A 14,879-nucleotide genomic window follows, 5' to 3' on the forward strand; every position below is an offset into this window, starting at 1 on the left:
GGGACAGCAGCAGAGGCTTTGGATGTGCTGCCTGTGCTGAGCCTCCCAGCCCAGGCAGAGGCAGCCTTGAGCGGGAGCTCCTTGTGAGGATGGGGAAATGTGGAGTTTTACACGCTCCAGACAGCCCAGTGATCACCGGTGGGTTTGAAGAGAGGTAAAATAAAAGTTTGAATTTTTAGTGTACGAGCTAGGACAGATTTAGTTTCTGCTGGTGGCGTTGTTACAGTCAGAGCAAACAAAGCTGATGGAGCTGTGGCAATGCTGTGTCTGCTCTAGAAATAGTCTGGAAGTGTTCAAGGCCAGGCTGGGTGGGGATTTAAGAAGCCTGGAGCAGTGGAAGGTGGCTGTGCCCACAAAGGGGGGTTGGATTAGGGGATCTCTAAGGTCCCTGCCAGCCCCACCCTGTGGTGGTGTTTGCAGGGGTCTCAGGATGAGGGAAGAGACAAGAAATGTTGACTCCGTGTTTCAGAAGGGTTGATTTATTATTTTATGATATATAAAATAATGGTTATATTAAAATAATGATTATGTTAAAACTGTACTAAAAGAATAGAAGAAAGTATTTCATCAGAAGTCTAGCTTAGAATAGAATAGGAATGATAACAAAGGCTTGAGCCTGACTGAGACAGTCCAGACAGTTGGACTGTGATTGGCCATTAGTTAGAAACAACCACTTGGGACCAGTCACAGATGCACCTGTTGCATTCCACAGCAGCAGATAACCATTGTTTGCATTTTGTTCCTGAGGCCTCCCAGCTTCTCAGGAGGAAAACTCCTAAGGAAAGGATTTTTCATAAAACATGTCTGTGACACCCACCCCTTCATGATTCCAGGAATATCAATCTCTTGGGCATCCAATCTGGCACCTTCCACATTTGTTATCCGTGGGAAAAATGTGAAATTTAACTACATTTCTTGAGCTAGGTCAGCTGCAGAAAAAGGATGGAGGAAAAAGAAGAATTTACCGTTTGTCCTGAGTGCTCTGAGCAAAGGAGAGCAGCCACAGCAGGGCCGTGCTTTGCTCACTGTCCATTCCCCAGTCCTCTGTCTATTGTTCCACTAAATCTTGAAGGCAAAACTTCATATTCTTATCTGCTTGATTAAGTATCCACTATCTTCCTTCACCCTCATCCTCAAACTGACAGTGATTACACCAGATTGAATGCATGACCTCTGGGTGTTTGCCCCGGTAAGTTACCAGAGAAGGGCTGCTTATGCTTTAATCCACTCCCATCAAAGTTACAAAGACTTAGTTCCCCCAGCACAGAGACAGTGATTCCCATCAGAAGAAGGTGCAGATAATTGCCATTTATTACCTGCAACACAAATCAGGTCTGAATCCTCTGTCTGTGTTGGCATGAAGAATAACCACTACTCAGTGGAGCAAAAGGTGGTGACCCAGCAGCTAATGAAGTGTCAGAATGGAGCCAGCAGAAAGGAGTGACTTTCAAAGTCAATTAAATGGACAAGGAAAAAAAAAAAAGGTAAATATTTTGTATATTTTGGAGGATTAACACTTATTAGATTTCTTACTTTTTTATTTGCTCTTGTCAATTCAGTCCTGCAGGATAGGCTCATCTAAACCCAAACATTTTTGTGTGTATCATTTTGAGAAGGCTTAAAAATACAGGCAAACCCCTATATTATTCAAATAGAGAGCTCTTCTCTGCTTCTGCCAGGTTCCCAGTCCCAGCCCCTGTGCTGTCAGCCCCAGCTCTGCCAGGCTGTGGTGTCGCTGCAGAAACCTCAGCCCTGCTGTGCTTGCCTGGGAATGGAGCCACTCCCTGTTTGCTTTCAGCACAACAAACAGGAATAAATGTCACTCCCACCTCTGCTCAGGTAAATGGCTGCATCTGTATTTGACATTTTGACCTGGGTGCGATTGGCTCTTATCGATCACTAATTACTTTCAATTTAAGCATACATGAGAATTAGTAAAGTGCTGTTCTTTCCAATATTTCTGTGATAGAGCAGATTTATTGGAATTATTCCTCAAGAGCTATAGCGGCACAGGTCAGTTTCTAGGCTACTTGTTCAAGGACACAAAAGAATTAAAGTTTATTGGCTTTATCTGGAAACTATTTCTATGAGCTGTTACAAAAGTTTTGTTTGCTACATGACAATTTACTTCTTCAGTTCCTAACTTGCATCAGTTGGCACATAATGAGATCAAGTGAGAGCTCAGCCTTAAGCTGTCTGTCTGTCAGCATATTATCTGTTCTGCCATGGAACAGGAGCTAGCAGAGCAGCTTGGATAAATCAGCTTTTGCAGTTGTCATTTCCCGCTGCATGGGGACTTTATGGGAGAAATGCATTGTCTAGATTAGGCACGGATTGATAGCTGTGCTCTCCAGGAATGATGAAGAAATACCAGAGATGATCATTATCCACAGAGGCAGCTCCTGCCAGCCAGTCACTGCTTCACCTTCCATGGCAATGACTTCTTTCCATCTCCTTGCGCAGAGCTGGGCTGGTGTGAGAAGCAGCTGAGAAGTGAAAAACTCCATCAGTGAGTGCCTGTGTCAGGTGGGGCAGCTGCTGGAGCAGAACCCCTGGAAGCTCTGCAGGGCCTGGACACAGCCTGGAGGCATCACGAAGGCGAGATCACATCTCATTCAGCTGGAAGTGGAAGGAAAGGGTAGGAGGAAAACAGAAGAATAAAACTCAGTCTCTGCAGAGCAGAGTGAGGCACTGAACATGTCACAGGACCAGAGCAAAGGTTAGAACTGGAATGTAAAATGTTGTACAAACCTCAGCCCCGGTTTCCATCCACGTCAGAGCAAATCAAGGCTGCTGGCGCTGCAATGGTGGCACAGAGGGGAGTGGGAGCTCTCCTTTCCTGGCTGGTGTGCCAGGGCTGCCCAGCGGCTCTGTGGGCTCTCTGCTGAATTCTCACACCCTTCCTAATACAACACCTCATTCCTTGTTGAAAGGACACAGAAAAAAAAATCGATTAAAATACATTTCTCTTAACTTTAAAGGTATTTCACACTGGCACTTTCTGGTTTATATTGATATATCAGATCAGTTTATTGATATATCAGATCAGTTTATATTGATATATCAGATCAGTTCTTGTCTCCCTTTCCAGCTGTCCTGCCTTTGAACCCATCTGTCTGAAGAGCTGGAATTAAAGAATTTCTGTTCTCTTGACCTCCTGGTGAAGGCAACAAAGACCACTGATGGGTTTGTCTGCAGTGGAACCTGCTGATGGTGAGGATGCATTAGGTTACTAATGCTGTGTGTATTTTCTCATATTAATAATTATTAATATTTTTATGTTATATTAATAACATAACAGTATGGATAATAATAACAGAACATGGAAGTGTGCATCCACCTCTCCATATTCTGCTTTCACACCTCTGGGACCCAGAAAAGCTGGCTGGACACAGTCTCTTTTCTTTAGAGCACTGGCTCAGGTAAAAACAAATCTTACACCCAGAGCAGTGACTCCCAGAAAAATCTGATTTCATAGCTGTCCATGAGAATCCTTTGATTTGGAAATGCTGTTTTTCCATGTGAGATAACTGAAGCATGAATATTTGCACCATGACAAAAGATGAATCAGCTTTCCCCAGGAGCACCAGTGCAGTCTGTCAGTCCAGGCTTTGCTGAGCCCAGCCTGCCACTCGTGCCAAAGGGTGAGCTGGTTCTGAGATGTGCCATGTGGGCACTGAGATTAAACCTTCCAACTTATCGCTTACAAATTAAGCTGGGATTGAGCATCAGAGGCATCAAAGTTTTTCCTGCCCGTATCACAAACTGAAGAGATTTTTGTAGTGTTCTGACAAGGCACAAATACAAGAATCAAATCAAGCAAAGGAGCAATGCAAGCAATGAAATCAAATGCTGTAGGAGCAGAAAGTTGAAGTGCAGGGATTTGATAGGAGCCCCTTTTGTGCTCGTGCAAGAATGAAATAAATGCTGTCTGGCAGCCTGTGCTGAGACAAACACAGAAGGTGATCTCTACCTCAGGATGATGAGATTCCTGACCCCATTTCTTCAAATGCTTGTTGTTCACAGTCCAGGAGCTATTGTTATTTTTGTAATGCAGAAGTGAACCAGTTACAAGTCTAACTTCAATTCATTACTACATTTTCTCTGCTCACCTGGGAGCACCCTGGGAAGCTGAACTCCCACCTGAGGGCCCCAATATTGCAGGTTCTTCCCCAGGTGTCAGGATTTAAACTCAGCCAAATGCTGTTGGCTTTAACACCGTGTAAATGGAAAGACTTCTGACCCCCGTTACCACCTTTGTGCTGCTATTGGACTTGACAATATTCTTATATTCTCCTCTTCACAGAATTCCTGCTGGCATCTCTACAGAAGCAGAGCCTGCCCTGTACATTGCAGTTTGAGGTAGGATTTTTTGTTTGTTTACCTAATTCCCACCGAGCCTTTGAAAGGAAGGAAACATATGGATGCTATATATAGAATTCTTTCCTCTCCCAGTAAAGTGCAGCTACCTGTGGACTCACCAAAGCAGCTGTTTAAAGATCACACTAATTTTTGAACAAGGAAAACAAAACTTGACTTCAGGATCTTTGTGCAAGTCAGCAACATCTGTGTTTAATACAGCAATCAGGCAGTGCTTTGTTTCTGCAAAAGTACAGGATTCACTTTAAACCTTGGGGATTTCAAACTAATCAAATTAAAGATCAAGCCAGGGACTGATGCTTTAAAGATGGATGGTGATGTAATTTTTTTTAACAGAATTCCATTTCAGTTGGGAGGAAGCAGTGAGACACTCCCTTGGCATGATGATTTTTTTGCAAACCTCCACAAGTGACATTGAAAAATGTTCAGGCAAAATGTTCTTTAGCAGTTGGGGGGAATTTGTCAAAATATTGCATTTACCTTTCTGGCAATCAGTAAGCTTGGATGTTCCAAAGGGTAAACTTTAGCAATGGCCACTTGTGCAAATTCAGCACTAAATAAATGCCAGCAAGCAGCAAAAATGGATGTGGTTTATACAGGAATGGCAGAGATAGCATGTGCATGCTAATTATTTTAATTTTCATGCACTTGTGCTGCCTTTTCCCATTTCCCACCCTACTGAAGATGGTCATAATGCCATCGTGGTGTAGATGAGAAAATGGACAAATAAAAAGAACAGTTAAATTATTCTTCAATTACAGAACCATGTTTATCAGTTCAGTAGCTGCTTTCATATGAAATGTTCCTTTTATTTGCTTGTTGTTAAACAACATTTAAACATTGTGAAAGATTATGAGTTGGGAAGAGCAGCACATTCTTTACAGCCCTTCTCTGCTGCTAGAACATTATTGCAAATAAATCAGAGAATTCACTTTGCTGGTATTTGGTTTAAGGCGTTTTTCTTTCAATTCAAAGAAACATCTTAAGCGAGCCGCTTGCCACCTCCAGAAGAGTTTGCAGTATGTAAAGGTGACATTGCAAATAAATAAAACCTCAAATGCAAACTCATCCAGGCCGTGATATTTCTCCTCAGAGCACCCCAGCCCCTCGCTGTGCATTCCAACACGCAGCCCAAAATGTGTTTATTTCCCTGCCTGGTGCTGGGGATCATTTCAAGCCCATTAGGTCAGACCTGGAGAGGGATTGTTCAGAGCTCATGGAGCTCCTAAGGAAAACAAAAATGACAAAAAATGACAATGACTATTTTGGTCACACCGAGGCTTTTTCCTCTCCCCCTTGCCATCTGTTTTTGAATGTCTGGATGCTCAAATCTCCCCGTGGGAAGGTGCTGAGGGAGCTGCTCATCACTGAGTGGTGACACAGAGAACAAATGGCAGGGGGAGCTCCCTCTGCACCCCCAGACAGGGACAGGGACTCCCAGGCAAATCCAATCTCCATCACTGGCCTGCTCCTAGGAACAACCATTACTATCTCAAATAACCACTGAATTATGGCCTGGACCAGCCTTGGAATGAACACACTCACCATCCTCCCATTAATCGCAAAATCCCAGACAGGGACAGGGACCCCAGACAGCCTTTGGGCTCCTCATCCTCTCCTGGCTCCCAAGCTCCAGCTTTGCTCCACAATGCAGATTTAATGAAGGGAGTTTAGCACAGGCTTTATATTTAGCTTCCCCTGTAATAAATTACTCTACTGCCTCTGAAATCTGTGGAAATAGGGTGTTATTTTTAATGGGCAGGAAGATATGGTCCATGTTTTCTGGAAGGATTCCCAGAGTCTGAAATGGGTTTGTGTTGCTGGAAAACGCCATTTGAATTTTACCTTTTGTCTTAAAGAGTGCAAAGAGGAAACTTTCTTTTGAGCATGCATCAGCTGATATGGTTTAAGGGTTTTTTTCATTCATAACAGTGAAGCAGAATGTTTGGAGAAATAATGTGAAATAGTAACTATAGAAATGCCATCCAAAGACGGAAACCTCAGGATGGAGTTACTTTTTAATAATATAGGTTAAGTAAGATTCCATATTTGACTGTAATACAGTAGAATTTACAATTTAATATATATATATATATCATAGTTGCAACCACAAATATATGGACACAACTTCAATCTTGTGCACAGAACTGTTCAAAACTTTTTCTAAAAAGCCAAGTCCTTTACAGAAAAAGCAATTTCCTGGAAGCAGGAGTGCTCATCTTTTCAACTAACCAAATCTAGCTAAAGCAAATGCTGTAGATATTTATATTTTTATTTGAATGTTGATAATGTTTAAATATTTGTTTTTCAGAAGGTATTTTGGTTTATCCATCTTTCTGTGTGCTTTTTTATGGTTTTGTGATCTATTTGAATATTATTGAACCATCTCTTGAATATTAATATGGAAACCTTTTAATAGCTCCGCATTGTTAAGATTTTGAGATTTCTCTCAGATTTCCATCCATTTTATTCAAAATGCAAAACTGACATTGAATTCCATTCTAACCTAAAGTAAATATTAACTGGATTTTTTTCCATTTTGCCAATAAACTCAATCCCTATGTGATATAACCTTGCTAACACATTCAGAATTTAATCTTGTATACACAACAAACAATACCTTGAGCAATAGCATTGAGGTTTTTTTGTACAAGTACTTTAAGACTTTGGTTTCCTGGAGATTGCTCACATATAAATCCAAGTTCCAAAATTCTAATAATCACTGAAAAAAACTGTGTAAAATCATTTAGATATGATCTCAGCTGATTGTCACAATTTGATTCAGTAAATATCAAATGCAGACCTAAAATTTCTTTAGGATCTGACATCTTGTCAATACAAACTCGTCCCAGCTTGTGGTGGCAAGGCTGAGTTTGCTCACAGAATGCATTTCTGTGTTCTGATAATAAACTCCTGCTCTCTGGAAGGTATTGGAACCTTACAGAGAAGCACGAATTCGAACAGAAGGCAATTTCTATGCTGCTAAATGTGAAATCATAATGTTTTTGCTACACAAACCAAGCTTATTTCACAGCACAGAAAAAAAATCAAGTGAAAACCATGATATACTGAGTCACTGAAGTGAATCAATCTTTAAGGAAGCCTAAGGTGTTAATTTTAAAAATCTGCCTAAATATTTTCTGCTTAGAACTCGTTTTCATACACGGCATGTAAATGGTGGCTGTTCCTCTCAGAGTGAAATTTCATTTTCTTTTAATTCCTGGGTTGTGGGGATGCTTTACAGCCACTTCTGCAGGACACAAAGATGGGAAGAAAGGCAAGGAAAGGAGAGCTTTGCTCAGGAAGCTCTGTCCAAGATGCATCACCCTGTCTTGGAGGCGTCCAAGATGCGCCACCCGATCTTTCATCCGCAGCAAACAAACCCCCAGACCTGCATGGGGAGGAGGAATCGGCAGCTGGAAAAGCTGCCTGGAGGTCAGCAGCAAGCACTGGTGGTTTTTTGCCCTCTCATCCACTGCTGGGACCTGCGCAGGAGGTTTTGGCACGAGGAAGTTTCTTCCCCATGCAGAGCTGGAAGGCGCGGTCGGCAAAGCGCGGTCGGCAAAGCGCGGCAAGGAGGGAGCAGCACAACTCTGCAGAGGGATCTGCTTGGAGAGACATCAGCAGAGAGTTCACAGGGCCTGCTTTGAGGGGAAAAGGGAGGAAAAACAGATTTGGAAAAGGGAGGAAAAACAGATTTGGAAAAGGGAGGGAAAACAGCATTGGAAAAGGGAGGGAAAACAGCATTGGAAAAGGGAGGAAAACAGCATTGAAGAAGTTCCTCCTGTTGAAAGCGTTGAGTTTGAGTACCCGGGGTTTTCAGCTCGTAAATTACACCCTGTGAAAAACGCGCAAGAGGAGCTGGTTTAAAGCAGATTTCCTCCATCGGGTGGAAGGTTTAACTCCTTAGCTGGGCAGTGAGAATGTCATGGCCGTGGCTGTCCCATTCCACGTAAATCAGGGGTATCAGCAATGGGTGGAACCCAGGCTCATGCCAGAACAAACTCCTTTCCTGAAAAGGAAAAGGGGTCACTCCCGCAAATCAGGAGTGGTGGTCTCATCAGGGCAAATGTGATGAGACAAGCACTGAGATTCTTGTTCATTTGCAGAGAGAGAACAGTGAGAGTCCGGTATATTTTCAGAGAAATAGTGACTTGTAGAAATACCCTGCACTCCCTGTGCTTGATTTCTTGTCTGCCTTTAAAACTGTGGATCCCAAGAACACAGAGTGAGGTCAGCAGAGCAGACACAGAGGCAGAATTTGGGCCAGAACACGAGATTTCCATTCTCATCTCCTGTGCTGGAGAGGAAGGTAGGCATTTACTCAAGTCTATAACATTATATGTGAGGGTTTTAGGCCTTGTTAATAATTTTGGTGTTTTACAAATGTTTTGAATTAAACAAGATTACAGGAAAAAAGATCCATTCTAACTCAATCAAATTAAATGTAATTAGATTTTATATTAATTTTTTCAGTGTCAAATTTATTACCTTTAGGAGGATTTGTAATATAGTATAAATTGTAGCTCGTAATAAGGGGTTGGAGTAACAGTGAAATGAGTTTTTATTTTATTAGACTTTACAATTATGAGAGTGATTAATTTCTTCTTTAAAAAGATTTGTTCCTTTACTTGACAAGTCGGTGTTTATGAGCGAAACTTTTAAATTTAGTTACCATCACACCACTCTCAAAATCAATAAATGCAGATTTTTATTACGAGCAGTATTTGTGCTATTTTTAGCCTTATGACACAGAAAAGAAAGAGAAAATTGAGATTGGTCTGCTCCTTTCTGCTCCAATGGACGAAGCAGAAATTCTGTCTGTTCCCAAGCGCATTGACCAACGCACAAATTCCATTTGTTAGGAAAATCTTCCTGTGGCAGCCAAGTTTTTGGGATGCAGGCACACGGCCAGAAGCAGCTGCAGCGGCTGCCTGTGCTGTGTTTGTGCTGCTGGTGGGATGGGGTTCAGCTCTGAGCCGGAGCTGCTGCTCAGCTGAAACGCAGGAATTGTCCAGGACTGATTCCAGGGATCCAGCTCCAGCCAACTGAGGCCATTTCGAGTCGTGACAGCAGCTCTGGGGTCTTGTTCTCAAGTGTGCCCCAAGGAATCTGCCTTGCTGTGCTGGAGAAGGGCTGGGGGTTGTGCCAGACCCCTCCTGCCTTGCCTGAAGTGTCCTTGCTCCTTGTTCTTCTTGACCAAGTGCTCTTGGTTTTCTTCTGACCGAGCATTCTGTGTTTTCTGGCCCCTCATTCTTTGCTCTCCTGTTACTGAGCATTCTGTGTTTTCTTGCCCCACACTCTGTTCTGTTACTGAGCATTCTGTGTTTTCTTGCCCCACACTCCTTTGTTCTCCTGTTACTGAGCATTCTTTGTTGTCTTGCCCCACACCTTACCTGTGCTGTCCCCTCCTGTTTTTTGGGGCCTTGCAGGATGCTCCAGACCCTGCAGTGAATCAGAGCCTCTCCTTTCACTCCTTCTGCTGCTTCCCCTGCTCAATCTGACCTTTGCCATGACTCCAACATTCCATTTTCCAGCTTTGGGGAGATGCTGACCACTGCTTGTTGACCTCAGGTTACCACAGAGGGTGGATTTCCAGATAGGGCCTTGCCTTATTTCTACAACAGGAACGAATATTTTTACCAATTTTCCCTTGTAGATTCCTTAACTCACCATAAAACACTCCCAGGATTGGATTCATCAGCTCTTGCCAGGCCACACATTACTGCAGATGAATAATAGATGTTCCCACTCCTGGCTTTGCCCCTCCTGCCTCAGCCTGGCCCTGCTGATGAAAGGCAAACAGCCACCAAGGCGGTGAGTGGCACAAATTCATCAGCCATTCCTCCATCCCAGGGATGCCTTGCATCTTTGAAACTATTTTCATTCCTTTTGGAGCCTGGAGACTGCTGAAGTAATAACAGCTTACCCTAGGAGCAGATTTCTTAGTAAACACTATATCTCTGTGAAAAAATAGCTGTTATTGTGTTCCAAAGGAAGCCAAGGAGACAGGTTTATTGGATTTGCTTTTTTGGGTTGGGTTTTTTTTTTAGTTGATTGGTTGGGTTTTGCTTTTTTGGGTTTTTTTCTTTGTTCTGCTTAGTTTTTTAAAATTCCAAATCTTGTTTCTCCGTTATAATATATAGAATTTGGGGGCATTTTAATCCACCCATTCCAGCATAAATGAGAGCGATTTGCCCTTTCTGGGTACCTGTCATTGTCATTAGAGATGGATTTTGTTAACTAGAGGCCTCACAGCACAGTTTGCATCTCTGTTATCTCACAAGCCCAAATTAGAGTTACTGAGCAGAACTCTCACCTGTGCTTTAAAATCACAGCTCTTGGTGAGGAGGAAGCTCAGAGCTTATTTTGGAAGTCCTGTCTGTATCCTCCCCTGTAGCTGCAAGGACTCACTGTCAGTAGCAACTGGAGATCCAAGAAAAGCATTTCTATTTTGATACCTCCACAGCTGAACAGAGTTCTGGGAATTTCATGCTTTGGGGATACTTATGCTACATATAAAAATAGGTGAAACTGAATCAATATTATGAAGAAAATGACATTTTGTCTATACATATTAGTGGAAGAGTTTAAATATTTGGTTTCACACTGCTCAAGCTAGTCCATGCAGTCGCAAAATCCAGCGTGGAAGTGACTGTTGGCACATGAAGCAATCAATGCATTTCAGGCACCCATAATCAAATTATGTTCCTCTTTTCCCCTAATTGGGCAGCCCCAAGTTTCTTCCCAAACTTCAGCATTGATCTGCAAAGGGAGAGGCACCTGCAGTGCCATTAATGCCATAATTAACAGTTGGTGACACTGGCAAGGGACAGCTCGTGGCTGCCCGGCTCGTGCTGCTCTGCATGTCCAACGCTCAAGACCCAAATCCAGCAGCAGCTCATCAATAGCTAAAATTGATAAGGCTCCTTGCAGCTTCCAGTTAAAAACCAGCCAGGATCTGGCAGCAATTCAGTGCCAGCTGTCCTCTGGGTTTACTGATGAAGAGACTCTTTGGTGGTGATACCAAAGGTGTTATCTGGATCAATTCTCTTTGCTAAATTGGGTGATGAGGCCACCATAAGCAAAAAAAAAAAAAAAAAAAAAAAAAAAAAAAAAAAAAAGTTTAGTATTTTTCATATTTTTGTATATTTTTAATATTTTATATTTTTATATTTTTTATAAGAAATGCAAGTTATTTTCATCTCTTCTTCTTGCACTAGGGAGCTCACAAGCAGGCTGCAGAGGAGCCAGAGTGATCTCCTGGATGTCTGAGGGTGCAGCTCAAGGCCCTGCCAGTGTCCTGTTAGGTAAATCTTCATCACAAGATGCCTTTCACACTTCTGATCAGCTGGGAGAATTCTTTTATTAAGTCTAATTGCTACAAGTGTTCCACACCAAAGCCCCATAATCTCGTTAATTCAATAAAATGCCTTTCTGTATGAGCACAGATCTATTCATAGTTACTATAAAGAAGCAGAGAAGGAATTATAAAGCTATAGATAAAAATGGATAAAAGGAACAGAGAAAGTCACTTTGCTTGCAGTTGGATTATTTTGAAAGCCTAGGAAAAGATTTCAGGTGGCCTAGAAGTTGAGAAGTCTGGGAAATGTTAGATTCTTTTGAAGAATCTTCAATCCTTTTAATTTTGATGCCAATGTGTATTTTCTTCTTATTGGTCATTATTATTTTAGGAGAATGTTGGAGACCTGTTACAGCTGGAGTTGTGAGTTATTGCAAGGTTAGAGCAACATGCATATTCTGGATATTTAATGGAGAACCAAAAAAATTACTTAAATTACAGGGCTTCTTGCAAGTTCTTGTCTATCAACCCAGAAAATAATTTCAACCTGTCAGGGAAAAATGAAAACTGGAGTCCCACTCAACAAGGTGCAAAATTGTTGCTTAATGTAATAGTAAATAAGCTTATTTTGCACTGTTATTCAGGATGATTGATTTGCACTGCTATTTAGGATGATTGGTTTCAGTGCAAATGAAATATTTTTCAATTTCAGAAAAAACCCAATCCAAGTATATTTTAGGTCCTTTATGTAGATAAAATATCTGGGTGAATACAAGGGTGAGGGAGACTTCCACTTGTTCCTGGGAAACAATTTCCCAACAGCAAATTCAGATTTCACAGAAGCAGTTGTGGATTTCTGGGGTTGTTTCCAGGGCAGGAATTTTTTAACTGAAAAAGCAGATTGCACAGAAACAGGGAGGATTTCTGATTTTGTTGAGAATGCATGATTGCTGATATTTGCAGAACTCCGGGATCTCATTGCCTGATGTGCTTTCATTTTCTTTGCACCAAGACACAAAACTGTGGGTGCTTGGGAAGGAAGGACAGGAGCTGAGGATTGTCCAGCTAGCTGAACAGCCCCGTTCCAGCAGGCTGTTCCTGGACAACAGAAACCCCAGAGGTTCAGAGAGGGGAAATGCAGCCCCAGCCTGGTCAATCCATGTTTCTGTTCCTGCCGGTTCTTGGCCAGGGCTCTGGTTGCAGCAAAGCTCCGTGCCGTGGGAGAGGCACAGCGTGGATTGGCAAATTTAACAACAGTGCAAAATGAGACATTTCTCCTTTCCCTACCCACACGGCCCTGGCACCTGCTGCCTGCAGAGTGATTCCCCTTTCTGCCAGCACAGGGACGCCCTGGTGTCAGCAGAGTGAGCCGCCACAGCTGGCGGCACCCCAAACTCACACTGACAATGGGTGCTCTGCTCATCAACTCCTGTGTTTCCAACTCCTGTGTTTCCAACCCCTGTGTTTCCAACTCCTGTGTTTCCAACCCCTGAGTTTCCAGCTCTGTGTTTCCAACCCCTGTGTTTCCAACTCCTGTGTTTCCAACCCCTGTGTTTCCAACCCCTGTGTTTCCAACTCCTGTGTTTCCAGCTCTGTGTTTCCAGCTCTGTGTTTCCAACCCCTGTGTTTCCAACTCCTGTGTTTCCAACTCCTGTGTTTCCAACCCCTGAGTTTCCAGCTCTGTGTTTCCAACCCCTGAGTTTCCAGCTCTGTGTTTCCAACCCCTGTGTTTCCAACTCCTGTGTTTCCAACCCCTGAGTTTCCAGCTCTGTGTTTCCAACCCCTGTGTTTCCAACTCCTGTGTTTCCAACCCCTGTGTTTCCAGCTCTGTGTTTCCAACCCCTGTGTTTCCAACCCTGCTCTCCAAACAGAGCTGCCCATCCTGTCCCTCACATTGTTGTCCAGAGAGCTGGGCTGTGTTTGGTTGTGTGCTCACTGCATTTGAGAATACTCAGGTGTGCCTTTGAGAAAGAGCAGAGCTGAAGCGTTTTGATTTCTTACAGAAGTTCTGATTTCATCTCTCATCTCCAGCTTCACAATACCTTCCCATTATCAGTACAAAACTTCAAATAACAAGAGGCATGGAAGCACCTGGGCTGGAATTCCCCTGGAATTTTCAATGTGCTGAGTGATTTGGATCACTGACTCCGGCAGCCCCTTGAGCAATTACACCTCCCCAGTCCCTGCAGCTCAGAAGTGCCTTTGTTTCTTTGATGTTTGCTGCCAATACCACGGCACAATACGAGCAGGCAGCGTGCAGACACACTGCTTTGGCCTCTGCCTCCTCCTGAAGGGAATTTTTCCCCTGATCAAATGAGGAGTTCTGCTGGCTGTGGTGAGGGGTGCTCTGCCCTTACCCTGTGTGGCCTGCAGCACAACCCTGCTCACCGGGGCCATGGGGCTGGGCAAGGGATGAAAGGATCTGCCAAAGGCAGCCATGGGCAGCTGGGCAAGGCAAAGCACAGGAAGGTTTTACCGCGCCTGAATTGGCGCAGCTGGTGAGAGAGAGACGGTGAATCTTGTTTCTTGAATCAGAAGGCTGAATTTATTAATATGTGATATAATACATTATAGTTATACTAAAAAGAATATAGAGAGAGGTTTTGCAGAGCAGCTAGGCTAGCTAGGAAGAGATAGAAAAGAATCCACAACAAAGCTGTGGCCAAGGACTCAGTCCCCTGGCTTGCACTGGTGATTGGCCCTTAATTATAAACATAAAACATGAACCAATCACCAATCAAAATAAGTGTCCCTGTTGCATTCCCCAGCAGCTGATAATAATTGTTTACCTTGTCTTCGGAGGCCTCTGGCCTCCTGAAGACACAGAAATCTGAAAGAAAGGATTTCTGTGGAGAAATGTCTGCGACAGGAAGGAATTCCTTTCTGGCCTTAAAATCCTGCCTGAGACTTACTGCACCTCTGCACAGAGCAGGGATTCCCTGCTGGAGCCTCTGCTGAGGAGTCAGGACCTGGTTTCCCTGCTGGGCATCCCTAGAGGCACAGGCAGAGCTTTCCCTCTGGATGTGGGGCTAAGGAGCAGGCTGATTTTGGGAAAAAAGAGACCACATCTTTGCTAATGAAGAGTTTGCTTGCCTGTGCCTAAGGAAAGCTTCACCAACCGGTCTTCTGTCAAAAAGTTTTCATTTGAGTCTATTCTCTTTTTCCAGGTAATTTTAACGCCACCATTTCCCTTGTA

Source organism: Ammospiza caudacuta, chromosome 14, assembly GCF_027887145.1.
Source record: "Ammospiza caudacuta isolate bAmmCau1 chromosome 14, bAmmCau1.pri, whole genome shotgun sequence".
NCBI lineage: Eukaryota > Metazoa > Chordata > Aves > Passeriformes > Passerellidae > Ammospiza > Ammospiza caudacuta.